Below are 12743 nucleotides of genomic sequence, written 5' to 3' on the forward strand. Positions count from 1 at the left end.
TTAGGGTTAGGGTTAGGGTTAGGGTTAGGGTTAGGGTTAGGGTTAGGGTTAGGGTTAGGGTTAGGGTTAGGGTTAGGGTTAGGGTTAGGGTTAGGGTTAGGGTTAGGGTTAGGGTTAGGGTTAGGGTTAGGGTTAGGGTTAGGGTTAGGGTTAGGGTTAGGGTTAGGGTTAGGGTTAGGGTTAGGGTTAGGGTTAGGGTTAGGGTTAGGGTTAGGGTTAGGGTTAGGGTTAGGGTTAGGGTTAGGGTTAGGGTTAGGGTTAGGGTTAGGGTTAGGGTTAGGGTTAGGGTTAGGGTTAGGGTTAGGGTTAGGGTTAGGGTTAGGGTTAGGGTTAGGGTTAGGGTTAGGGTTAGGGTTAGGGTTAGGGTTAGGGTTAGGGTTAGGGTTAGGGTTAGGGTTAGGGTTAGGGTTAGGGTTAGGGTTAGGGTTAGGGTTAGGGTTAGGGTTAGGGTTAGGGTTAGGGTTAGGGTTAGGGTTAGGGTTAGGGTTAGGGTTAGGGTTAGGGTTAGGGTTAGGGTTAGGGTTAGGGTTAGGGTTAGGGTTAGGGTTAGGGTTAGGGTTAGGGTTAGGGTTAGGGTTAGGGTTAGGGTTAGGGTTAGGGTTAGGGTTAGGGTTAGGGTTAGGGTTAGGGTTAGGGTTAGGGTTAGGGTTAGGGTTAGGGTTAGGGTTAGGGTTAGGGTTAGGGTTAGGGTTAGGGTTAGGGTTAGGGTTAGGGTTAGGGTTAGGGTTAGGGTTAGGGTTAGGGTTAGGGTTAGGGTTAGGGTTAGGGTTAGGGTTAGGGTTAGGGTTAGGGTTAGGGTTAGGGTTAGGGTTAGGGTTAGGGTTAGGGTTAGGGTTAGGGTTAGGGTTAGGGTTAGGGTTAGGGTTAGGGTTAGGGTTAGGGTTAGGGTTAGGGTTAGGGTTAGGGTTAGGGTTAGGGTTAGGGTTAGGGTTAGGGTTAGGGTTAGGGTTAGGGTTAGGGTTAGGGTTAGGGTTAGGGTTAGGGTTAGGGTTAGGGTTAGGGTTAGGGTTAGGGTTAGGGTTAGGGTTAGGGTTAGGGTTAGGGTTAGGGTTAGGGTTAGGGTTAGGGTTAGGGTTAGGGTTAGGGTTAGGGTTAGGGTTAGGGTTAGGGTTAGGGTTAGGGTTAGGGTTAGGGTTAGGGTTAGGGTTAGGGTTAGGGTTAGGGTTAGGGTTAGGGTTAGGGTTAGGGTTAGGGTTAGGGTTAGGGTTAGGGTTAGGGTTAGGGTTAGGGTTAGGGTTAGGGTTAGGGTTAGGGTTAGGGTTAGGGTTAGGGTTAGGGTTAGGGTTAGGGTTAGGGTTAGGGTTAGGGTTAGGGTTAGGGTTAGGGTTAGGGTTAGGGTTAGGGTTAGGGTTAGGGTTAGGGTTAGGGTTAGGGTTAGGGTTAGGGTTAGGGTTAGGGTTAGGGTTAGGGTTAGGGTTAGGGTTAGGGTTAGGGTTAGGGTTAGGGTTAGGGTTAGGGTTAGGGTTAGGGTTAGGGTTAGGGTTAGGGTTAGGGTTAGGGTTAGGGTTAGGGTTAGGGTTAGGGTTAGGGTTAGGGTTAGGGTTAGGGTTAGGGTTAGGGTTAGGGTTAGGGTTAGGGTTAGGGTTAGGGTTAGGGTTAGGGTTAGGGTTAGGGTTAGGGTTAGGGTTAGGGTTAGGGTTAGGGTTAGGGTTAGGGTTAGGGTTAGGGTTAGGGTTAGGGTTAGGGTTAGGGTTAGGGTTAGGGTTAGGGTTAGGGTTAGGGTTAGGGTTAGGGTTAGGGTTAGGGTTAGGGTTAGGGTTAGGGTTAGGGTTAGGGTTAGGGTTAGGGTTAGGGTTAGGGTTAGGGTTAGGGTTAGGGTTAGGGTTAGGGTTAGGGTTAGGGTTAGGGTTAGGGTTAGGGTTAGGGTTAGGGTTAGGGTTAGGGTTAGGGTTAGGGTTAGGGTTAGGGTTAGGGTTAGGGTTAGGGTTAGGGTTAGGGTTAGGGTTAGGGTTAGGGTTAGGGTTAGGGTTAGGGTTAGGGTTAGGGTTAGGGTTAGGGTTAGGGTTAGGGTTAGGGTTAGGGTTAGGGTTAGGGTTAGGGTTAGGGTTAGGGTTAGGGTTAGGGTTAGGGTTAGGGTTAGGGTTAGGGTTAGGGTTAGGGTTAGGGTTAGGGTTAGGGTTAGGGTTAGGGTTAGGGTTAGGGTTAGGGTTAGGGTTAGGGTTAGGGTTAGGGTTAGGGTTAGGGTTAGGGTTAGGGTTAGGGTTAGGGTTAGGGTTAGGGTTAGGGTTAGGGTTAGGGTTAGGGTTAGGGTTAGGGTTAGGGTTAGGGTTAGGGTTAGGGTTAGGGTTAGGGTTAGGGTTAGGGTTAGGGTTAGGGTTAGGGTTAGGGTTAGGGTTAGGGTTAGGGTTAGGGTTAGGGTTAGGGTTAGGGTTAGGGTTAGGGTTAGGGTTAGGGTTAGGGTTAGGGTTAGGGTTAGGGTTAGGGTTAGGGTTAGGGTTAGGGTTAGGGTTAGGGTTAGGGTTAGGGTTAGGGTTAGGGTTAGGGTTAGGGTTAGGGTTAGGGTTAGGGTTAGGGTTAGGGTTAGGGTTAGGGTTAGGGTTAGGGTTAGGGTTAGGGTTAGGGTTAGGGTTAGGGTTAGGGTTAGGGTTAGGGTTAGGGTTAGGGTTAGGGTTAGGGTTAGGGTTAGGGTTAGGGTTAGGGTTAGGGTTAGGGTTAGGGTTAGGGTTAGGGTTAGGGTTAGGGTTAGGGTTAGGGTTAGGGTTAGGGTTAGGGTTAGGGTTAGGGTTAGGGTTAGGGTTAGGGTTAGGGTTAGGGTTAGGGTTAGGGTTAGGGTTAGGGTTAGGGTTAGGGTTAGGGTTAGGGTTAGGGTTAGGGTTAGGGTTAGGGTTAGGGTTAGGGTTAGGGTTAGGGTTAGGGTTAGGGTTAGGGTTAGGGTTAGGGTTAGGGTTAGGGTTAGGGTTAGGGTTAGGGTTAGGGTTAGGGTTAGGGTTAGGGTTAGGGTTAGGGTTAGGGTTAGGGTTAGGGTTAGGGTTAGGGTTAGGGTTAGGGTTAGGGTTAGGGTTAGGGTTAGGGTTAGGGTTAGGGTTAGGGTTAGGGTTAGGGTTAGGGTTAGGGTTAGGGTTAGGGTTAGGGTTAGGGTTAGGGTTAGGGTTAGGGTTAGGGTTAGGGTTAGGGTTAGGGTTAGGGTTAGGGTTAGGGTTAGGGTTAGGGTTAGGGTTAGGGTTAGGGTTAGGGTTAGGGTTAGGGTTAGGGTTAGGGTTAGGGTTAGGGTTAGGGTTAGGGTTAGGGTTAGGGTTAGGGTTAGGGTTAGGGTTAGGGTTAGGGTTAGGGTTAGGGTTAGGGTTAGGGTTAGGGTTAGGGTTAGGGTTAGGGTTAGGGTTAGGGTTAGGGTTAGGGTTAGGGTTAGGGTTAGGGTTAGGGTTAGGGTTAGGGTTAGGGTTAGGGTTAGGGTTAGGGTTAGGGTTAGGGTTAGGGTTAGGGTTAGGGTTAGGGTTAGGGTTAGGGTTAGGGTTAGGGTTAGGGTTAGGGTTAGGGTTAGGGTTAGGGTTAGGGTTAGGGTTAGGGTTAGGGTTAGGGTTAGGGTTAGGGTTAGGGTTAGGGTTAGGGTTAGGGTTAGGGTTAGGGTTAGGGTTAGGGTTAGGGTTAGGGTTAGGGTTAGGGTTAGGGTTAGGGTTAGGGTTAGGGTTAGGGTTAGGGTTAGGGTTAGGGTTAGGGTTAGGGTTAGGGTTAGGGTTAGGGTTAGGGTTAGGGTTAGGGTTAGGGTTAGGGTTAGGGTTAGGGTTAGGGTTAGGGTTAGGGTTAGGGTTAGGGTTAGGGTTAGGGTTAGGGTTAGGGTTAGGGTTAGGGTTAGGGTTAGGGTTAGGGTTAGGGTTAGGGTTAGGGTTAGGGTTAGGGTTAGGGTTAGGGTTAGGGTTAGGGTTAGGGTTAGGGTTAGGGTTAGGGTTAGGGTTAGGGTTAGGGTTAGGGTTAGGGTTAGGGTTAGGGTTAGGGTTAGGGTTAGGGTTAGGGTTAGGGTTAGGGTTAGGGTTAGGGTTAGGGTTAGGGTTAGGGTTAGGGTTAGGGTTAGGGTTAGGGTTAGGGTTAGGGTTAGGGTTAGGGTTAGGGTTAGGGTTAGGGTTAGGGTTAGGGTTAGGGTTAGGGTTAGGGTTAGGGTTAGGGTTAGGGTTAGGGTTAGGGTTAGGGTTAGGGTTAGGGTTAGGGTTAGGGTTAGGGTTAGGGTTAGGGTTAGGGTTAGGGTTAGGGTTAGGGTTAGGGTTAGGGTTAGGGTTAGGGTTAGGGTTAGGGTTAGGGTTAGGGTTAGGGTTAGGGTTAGGGTTAGGGTTAGGGTTAGGGTTAGGGTTAGGGTTAGGGTTAGGGTTAGGGTTAGGGTTAGGGTTAGGGTTAGGGTTAGGGTTAGGGTTAGGGTTAGGGTTAGGGTTAGGGTTAGGGTTAGGGTTAGGGTTAGGGTTAGGGTTAGGGTTAGGGTTAGGGTTAGGGTTAGGGTTAGGGTTAGGGTTAGGGTTAGGGTTAGGGTTAGGGTTAGGGTTAGGGTTAGGGTTAGGGTTAGGGTTAGGGTTAGGGTTAGGGTTAGGGTTAGGGTTAGGGTTAGGGTTAGGGTTAGGGTTAGGGTTAGGGTTAGGGTTAGGGTTAGGGTTAGGGTTAGGGTTAGGGTTAGGGTTAGGGTTAGGGTTAGGGTTAGGGTTAGGGTTAGGGTTAGGGTTAGGGTTAGGGTTAGGGTTAGGGTTAGGGTTAGGGTTAGGGTTAGGGTTAGGGTTAGGGTTAGGGTTAGGGTTAGGGTTAGGGTTAGGGTTAGGGTTAGGGTTAGGGTTAGGGTTAGGGTTAGGGTTAGGGTTAGGGTTAGGGTTAGGGTTAGGGTTAGGGTTAGGGTTAGGGTTAGGGTTAGGGTTAGGGTTAGGGTTAGGGTTAGGGTTAGGGTTAGGGTTAGGGTTAGGGTTAGGGTTAGGGTTAGGGTTAGGGTTAGGGTTAGGGTTAGGGTTAGGGTTAGGGTTAGGGTTAGGGTTAGGGTTAGGGTTAGGGTTAGGGTTAGGGTTAGGGTTAGGGTTAGGGTTAGGGTTAGGGTTAGGGTTAGGGTTAGGGTTAGGGTTAGGGTTAGGGTTAGGGTTAGGGTTAGGGTTAGGGTTAGGGTTAGGGTTAGGGTTAGGGTTAGGGTTAGGGTTAGGGTTAGGGTTAGGGTTAGGGTTAGGGTTAGGGTTAGGGTTAGGGTTAGGGTTAGGGTTAGGGTTAGGGTTAGGGTTAGGGTTAGGGTTAGGGTTAGGGTTAGGGTTAGGGTTAGGGTTAGGGTTAGGGTTAGGGTTAGGGTTAGGGTTAGGGTTAGGGTTAGGGTTAGGGTTAGGGTTAGGGTTAGGGTTAGGGTTAGGGTTAGGGTTAGGGTTAGGGTTAGGGTTAGGGTTAGGGTTAGGGTTAGGGTTAGGGTTAGGGTTAGGGTTAGGGTTAGGGTTAGGGTTAGGGTTAGGGTTAGGGTTAGGGTTAGGGTTAGGGTTAGGGTTAGGGTTAGGGTTAGGGTTAGGGTTAGGGTTAGGGTTAGGGTTAGGGTTAGGGTTAGGGTTAGGGTTAGGGTTAGGGTTAGGGTTAGGGTTAGGGTTAGGGTTAGGGTTAGGGTTAGGGTTAGGGTTAGGGTTAGGGTTAGGGTTAGGGTTAGGGTTAGGGTTAGGGTTAGGGTTAGGGTTAGGGTTAGGGTTAGGGTTAGGGTTAGGGTTAGGGTTAGGGTTAGGGTTAGGGTTAGGGTTAGGGTTAGGGTTAGGGTTAGGGTTAGGGTTAGGGTTAGGGTTAGGGTTAGGGTTAGGGTTAGGGTTAGGGTTAGGGTTAGGGTTAGGGTTAGGGTTAGGGTTAGGGTTAGGGTTAGGGTTAGGGTTAGGGTTAGGGTTAGGGTTAGGGTTAGGGTTAGGGTTAGGGTTAGGGTTAGGGTTAGGGTTAGGGTTAGGGTTAGGGTTAGGGTTAGGGTTAGGGTTAGGGTTAGGGTTAGGGTTAGGGTTAGGGTTAGGGTTAGGGTTAGGGTTAGGGTTAGGGTTAGGGTTAGGGTTAGGGTTAGGGTTAGGGTTAGGGTTAGGGTTAGGGTTAGGGTTAGGGTTAGGGTTAGGGTTAGGGTTAGGGTTAGGGTTAGGGTTAGGGTTAGGGTTAGGGTTAGGGTTAGGGTTAGGGTTAGGGTTAGGGTTAGGGTTAGGGTTAGGGTTAGGGTTAGGGTTAGGGTTAGGGTTAGGGTTAGGGTTAGGGTTAGGGTTAGGGTTAGGGTTAGGGTTAGGGTTAGGGTTAGGGTTAGGGTTAGGGTTAGGGTTAGGGTTAGGGTTAGGGTTAGGGTTAGGGTTAGGGTTAGGGTTAGGGTTAGGGTTAGGGTTAGGGTTAGGGTTAGGGTTAGGGTTAGGGTTAGGGTTAGGGTTAGGGTTAGGGTTAGGGTTAGGGTTAGGGTTAGGGTTAGGGTTAGGGTTAGGGTTAGGGTTAGGGTTAGGGTTAGGGTTAGGGTTAGGGTTAGGGTTAGGGTTAGGGTTAGGGTTAGGGTTAGGGTTAGGGTTAGGGTTAGGGTTAGGGTTAGGGTTAGGGTTAGGGTTAGGGTTAGGGTTAGGGTTAGGGTTAGGGTTAGGGTTAGGGTTAGGGTTAGGGTTAGGGTTAGGGTTAGGGTTAGGGTTAGGGTTAGGGTTAGGGTTAGGGTTAGGGTTAGGGTTAGGGTTAGGGTTAGGGTTAGGGTTAGGGTTAGGGTTAGGGTTAGGGTTAGGGTTAGGGTTAGGGTTAGGGTTAGGGTTAGGGTTAGGGTTAGGGTTAGGGTTAGGGTTAGGGTTAGGGTTAGGGTTAGGGTTAGGGTTAGGGTTAGGGTTAGGGTTAGGGTTAGGGTTAGGGTTAGGGTTAGGGTTAGGGTTAGGGTTAGGGTTAGGGTTAGGGTTAGGGTTAGGGTTAGGGTTAGGGTTAGGGTTAGGGTTAGGGTTAGGGTTAGGGTTAGGGTTAGGGTTAGGGTTAGGGTTAGGGTTAGGGTTAGGGTTAGGGTTAGGGTTAGGGTTAGGGTTAGGGTTAGGGTTAGGGTTAGGGTTAGGGTTAGGGTTAGGGTTAGGGTTAGGGTTAGGGTTAGGGTTAGGGTTAGGGTTAGGGTTAGGGTTAGGGTTAGGGTTAGGGTTAGGGTTAGGGTTAGGGTTAGGGTTAGGGTTAGGGTTAGGGTTAGGGTTAGGGTTAGGGTTAGGGTTAGGGTTAGGGTTAGGGTTAGGGTTAGGGTTAGGGTTAGGGTTAGGGTTAGGGTTAGGGTTAGGGTTAGGGTTAGGGTTAGGGTTAGGGTTAGGGTTAGGGTTAGGGTTAGGGTTAGGGTTAGGGTTAGGGTTAGGGTTAGGGTTAGGGTTAGGGTTAGGGTTAGGGTTAGGGTTAGGGTTAGGGTTAGGGTTAGGGTTAGGGTTAGGGTTAGGGTTAGGGTTAGGGTTAGGGTTAGGGTTAGGGTTAGGGTTAGGGTTAGGGTTAGGGTTAGGGTTAGGGTTAGGGTTAGGGTTAGGGTTAGGGTTAGGGTTAGGGTTAGGGTTAGGGTTAGGGTTAGGGTTAGGGTTAGGGTTAGGGTTAGGGTTAGGGTTAGGGTTAGGGTTAGGGTTAGGGTTAGGGTTAGGGTTAGGGTTAGGGTTAGGGTTAGGGTTAGGGTTAGGGTTAGGGTTAGGGTTAGGGTTAGGGTTAGGGTTAGGGTTAGGGTTAGGGTTAGGGTTAGGGTTAGGGTTAGGGTTAGGGTTAGGGTTAGGGTTAGGGTTAGGGTTAGGGTTAGGGTTAGGGTTAGGGTTAGGGTTAGGGTTAGGGTTAGGGTTAGGGTTAGGGTTAGGGTTAGGGTTAGGGTTAGGGTTAGGGTTAGGGTTAGGGTTAGGGTTAGGGTTAGGGTTAGGGTTAGGGTTAGGGTTAGGGTTAGGGTTAGGGTTAGGGTTAGGGTTAGGGTTAGGGTTAGGGTTAGGGTTAGGGTTAGGGTTAGGGTTAGGGTTAGGGTTAGGGTTAGGGTTAGGGTTAGGGTTAGGGTTAGGGTTAGGGTTAGGGTTAGGGTTAGGGTTAGGGTTAGGGTTAGGGTTAGGGTTAGGGTTAGGGTTAGGGTTAGGGTTAGGGTTAGGGTTAGGGTTAGGGTTAGGGTTAGGGTTAGGGTTAGGGTTAGGGTTAGGGTTAGGGTTAGGGTTAGGGTTAGGGTTAGGGTTAGGGTTAGGGTTAGGGTTAGGGTTAGGGTTAGGGTTAGGGTTAGGGTTAGGGTTAGGGTTAGGGTTAGGGTTAGGGTTAGGGTTAGGGTTAGGGTTAGGGTTAGGGTTAGGGTTAGGGTTAGGGTTAGGGTTAGGGTTAGGGTTAGGGTTAGGGTTAGGGTTAGGGTTAGGGTTAGGGTTAGGGTTAGGGTTAGGGTTAGGGTTAGGGTTAGGGTTAGGGTTAGGGTTAGGGTTAGGGTTAGGGTTAGGGTTAGGGTTAGGGTTAGGGTTAGGGTTAGGGTTAGGGTTAGGGTTAGGGTTAGGGTTAGGGTTAGGGTTAGGGTTAGGGTTAGGGTTAGGGTTAGGGTTAGGGTTAGGGTTAGGGTTAGGGTTAGGGTTAGGGTTAGGGTTAGGGTTAGGGTTAGGGTTAGGGTTAGGGTTAGGGTTAGGGTTAGGGTTAGGGTTAGGGTTAGGGTTAGGGTTAGGGTTAGGGTTAGGGTTAGGGTTAGGGTTAGGGTTAGGGTTAGGGTTAGGGTTAGGGTTAGGGTTAGGGTTAGGGTTAGGGTTAGGGTTAGGGTTAGGGTTAGGGTTAGGGTTAGGGTTAGGGTTAGGGTTAGGGTTAGGGTTAGGGTTAGGGTTAGGGTTAGGGTTAGGGTTAGGGTTAGGGTTAGGGTTAGGGTTAGGGTTAGGGTTAGGGTTAGGGTTAGGGTTAGGGTTAGGGTTAGGGTTAGGGTTAGGGTTAGGGTTAGGGTTAGGGTTAGGGTTAGGGTTAGGGTTAGGGTTAGGGTTAGGGTTAGGGTTAGGGTTAGGGTTAGGGTTAGGGTTAGGGTTAGGGTTAGGGTTAGGGTTAGGGTTAGGGTTAGGGTTAGGGTTAGGGTTAGGGTTAGGGTTAGGGTTAGGGTTAGGGTTAGGGTTAGGGTTAGGGTTAGGGTTAGGGTTAGGGTTAGGGTTAGGGTTAGGGTTAGGGTTAGGGTTAGGGTTAGGGTTAGGGTTAGGGTTAGGGTTAGGGTTAGGGTTAGGGTTAGGGTTAGGGTTAGGGTTAGGGTTAGGGTTAGGGTTAGGGTTAGGGTTAGGGTTAGGGTTAGGGTTAGGGTTAGGGTTAGGGTTAGGGTTAGGGTTAGGGTTAGGGTTAGGGTTAGGGTTAGGGTTAGGGTTAGGGTTAGGGTTAGGGTTAGGGTTAGGGTTAGGGTTAGGGTTAGGGTTAGGGTTAGGGTTAGGGTTAGGGTTAGGGTTAGGGTTAGGGTTAGGGTTAGGGTTAGGGTTAGGGTTAGGGTTAGGGTTAGGGTTAGGGTTAGGGTTAGGGTTAGGGTTAGGGTTAGGGTTAGGGTTAGGGTTAGGGTTAGGGTTAGGGTTAGGGTTAGGGTTAGGGTTAGGGTTAGGGTTAGGGTTAGGGTTAGGGTTAGGGTTAGGGTTAGGGTTAGGGTTAGGGTTAGGGTTAGGGTTAGGGTTAGGGTTAGGGTTAGGGTTAGGGTTAGGGTTAGGGTTAGGGTTAGGGTTAGGGTTAGGGTTAGGGTTAGGGTTAGGGTTAGGGTTAGGGTTAGGGTTAGGGTTAGGGTTAGGGTTAGGGTTAGGGTTAGGGTTAGGGTTAGGGTTAGGGTTAGGGTTAGGGTTAGGGTTAGGGTTAGGGTTAGGGTTAGGGTTAGGGTTAGGGTTAGGGTTAGGGTTAGGGTTAGGGTTAGGGTTAGGGTTAGGGTTAGGGTTAGGGTTAGGGTTAGGGTTAGGGTTAGGGTTAGGGTTAGGGTTAGGGTTAGGGTTAGGGTTAGGGTTAGGGTTAGGGTTAGGGTTAGGGTTAGGGTTAGGGTTAGGGTTAGGGTTAGGGTTAGGGTTAGGGTTAGGGTTAGGGTTAGGGTTAGGGTTAGGGTTAGGGTTAGGGTTAGGGTTAGGGTTAGGGTTAGGGTTAGGGTTAGGGTTAGGGTTAGGGTTAGGGTTAGGGTTAGGGTTAGGGTTAGGGTTAGGGTTAGGGTTAGGGTTAGGGTTAGGGTTAGGGTTAGGGTTAGGGTTAGGGTTAGGGTTAGGGTTAGGGTTAGGGTTAGGGTTAGGGTTAGGGTTAGGGTTAGGGTTAGGGTTAGGGTTAGGGTTAGGGTTAGGGTTAGGGTTAGGGTTAGGGTTAGGGTTAGGGTTAGGGTTAGGGTTAGGGTTAGGGTTAGGGTTAGGGTTAGGGTTAGGGTTAGGGTTAGGGTTAGGGTTAGGGTTAGGGTTAGGGTTAGGGTTAGGGTTAGGGTTAGGGTTAGGGTTAGGGTTAGGGTTAGGGTTAGGGTTAGGGTTAGGGTTAGGGTTAGGGTTAGGGTTAGGGTTAGGGTTAGGGTTAGGGTTAGGGTTAGGGTTAGGGTTAGGGTTAGGGTTAGGGTTAGGGTTAGGGTTAGGGTTAGGGTTAGGGTTAGGGTTAGGGTTAGGGTTAGGGTTAGGGTTAGGGTTAGGGTTAGGGTTAGGGTTAGGGTTAGGGTTAGGGTTAGGGTTAGGGTTAGGGTTAGGGTTAGGGTTAGGGTTAGGGTTAGGGTTAGGGTTAGGGTTAGGGTTAGGGTTAGGGTTAGGGTTAGGGTTAGGGTTAGGGTTAGGGTTAGGGTTAGGGTTAGGGTTAGGGTTAGGGTTAGGGTTAGGGTTAGGGTTAGGGTTAGGGTTAGGGTTAGGGTTAGGGTTAGGGTTAGGGTTAGGGTTAGGGTTAGGGTTAGGGTTAGGGTTAGGGTTAGGGTTAGGGTTAGGGTTAGGGTTAGGGTTAGGGTTAGGGTTAGGGTTAGGGTTAGGGTTAGGGTTAGGGTTAGGGTTAGGGTTAGGGTTAGGGTTAGGGTTAGGGTTAGGGTTAGGGTTAGGGTTAGGGTTAGGGTTAGGGTTAGGGTTAGGGTTAGGGTTAGGGTTAGGGTTAGGGTTAGGGTTAGGGTTAGGGTTAGGGTTAGGGTTAGGGTTAGGGTTAGGGTTAGGGTTAGGGTTAGGGTTAGGGTTAGGGTTAGGGTTAGGGTTAGGGTTAGGGTTAGGGTTAGGGTTAGGGTTAGGGTTAGGGTTAGGGTTAGGGTTAGGGTTAGGGTTAGGGTTAGGGTTAGGGTTAGGGTTAGGGTTAGGGTTAGGGTTAGGGTTAGGGTTAGGGTTAGGGTTAGGGTTAGGGTTAGGGTTAGGGTTAGGGTTAGGGTTAGGGTTAGGGTTAGGGTTAGGGTTAGGGTTAGGGTTAGGGTTAGGGTTAGGGTTAGGGTTAGGGTTAGGGTTAGGGTTAGGGTTAGGGTTAGGGTTAGGGTTAGGGTTAGGGTTAGGGTTAGGGTTAGGGTTAGGGTTAGGGTTAGGGTTAGGGTTAGGGTTAGGGTTAGGGTTAGGGTTAGGGTTAGGGTTAGGGTTAGGGTTAGGGTTAGGGTTAGGGTTAGGGTTAGGGTTAGGGTTAGGGTTAGGGTTAGGGTTAGGGTTAGGGTTAGGGTTAGGGTTAGGGTTAGGGTTAGGGTTAGGGTTAGGGTTAGGGTTAGGGTTAGGGTTAGGGTTAGGGTTAGGGTTAGGGTTAGGGTTAGGGTTAGGGTTAGGGTTAGGGTTAGGGTTAGGGTTAGGGTTAGGGTTAGGGTTAGGGTTAGGGTTAGGGTTAGGGTTAGGGTTAGGGTTAGGGTTAGGGTTAGGGTTAGGGTTAGGGTTAGGGTTAGGGTTAGGGTTAGGGTTAGGGTTAGGGTTAGGGTTAGGGTTAGGGTTAGGGTTAGGGTTAGGGTTAGGGTTAGGGTTAGGGTTAGGGTTAGGGTTAGGGTTAGGGTTAGGGTTAGGGTTAGGGTTAGGGTTAGGGTTAGGGTTAGGGTTAGGGTTAGGGTTAGGGTTAGGGTTAGGGTTAGGGTTAGGGTTAGGGTTAGGGTTAGGGTTAGGGTTAGGGTTAGGGTTAGGGTTAGGGTTAGGGTTAGGGTTAGGGTTAGGGTTAGGGTTAGGGTTAGGGTTAGGGTTAGGGTTAGGGTTAGGGTTAGGGTTAGGGTTAGGGTTAGGGTTAGGGTTAGGGTTAGGGTTAGGGTTAGGGTTAGGGTTAGGGTTAGGGTTAGGGTTAGGGTTAGGGTTAGGGTTAGGGTTAGGGTTAGGGTTAGGGTTAGGGTTAGGGTTAGGGTTAGGGTTAGGGTTAGGGTTAGGGTTAGGGTTAGGGTTAGGGTTAGGGTTAGGGTTAGGGTTAGGGTTAGGGTTAGGGTTAGGGTTAGGGTTAGGGTTAGGGTTAGGGTTAGGGTTAGGGTTAGGGTTAGGGTTAGGGTTAGGGTTAGGGTTAGGGTTAGGGTTAGGGTTAGGGTTAGGGTTAGGGTTAGGGTTAGGGTTAGGGTTAGGGTTAGGGTTAGGGTTAGGGTTAGGGTTAGGGTTAGGGTTAGGGTTAGGGTTAGGGTTAGGGTTAGGGTTAGGGTTAGGGTTAGGGTTAGGGTTAGGGTTAGGGTTAGGGTTAGGGTTAGGGTTAGGGTTAGGGTTAGGGTTAGGGTTAGGGTTAGGGTTAGGGTTAGGGTTAGGGTTAGGGTTAGGGTTAGGGTTAGGGTTAGGGTTAGGGTTAGGGTTAGGGTTAGGGTTAGGGTTAGGGTTAGGGTTAGGGTTAGGGTTAGGGTTAGGGTTAGGGTTAGGGTTAGGGTTAGGGTTAGGGTTAGGGTTAGGGTTAGGGTTAGGGTTAGGGTTAGGGTTAGGGTTAGGGTTAGGGTTAGGGTTAGGGTTAGGGTTAGGGTTAGGGTTAGGGTTAGGGTTAGGGTTAGGGTTAGGGTTAGGGTTAGGGTTAGG

Source organism: Kogia breviceps, chromosome 4 (assembly GCF_026419965.1).
Source record: "Kogia breviceps isolate mKogBre1 chromosome 4, mKogBre1 haplotype 1, whole genome shotgun sequence".
In the NCBI taxonomy this organism is placed as follows: domain Eukaryota; kingdom Metazoa; phylum Chordata; class Mammalia; order Artiodactyla; family Physeteridae; genus Kogia; species Kogia breviceps.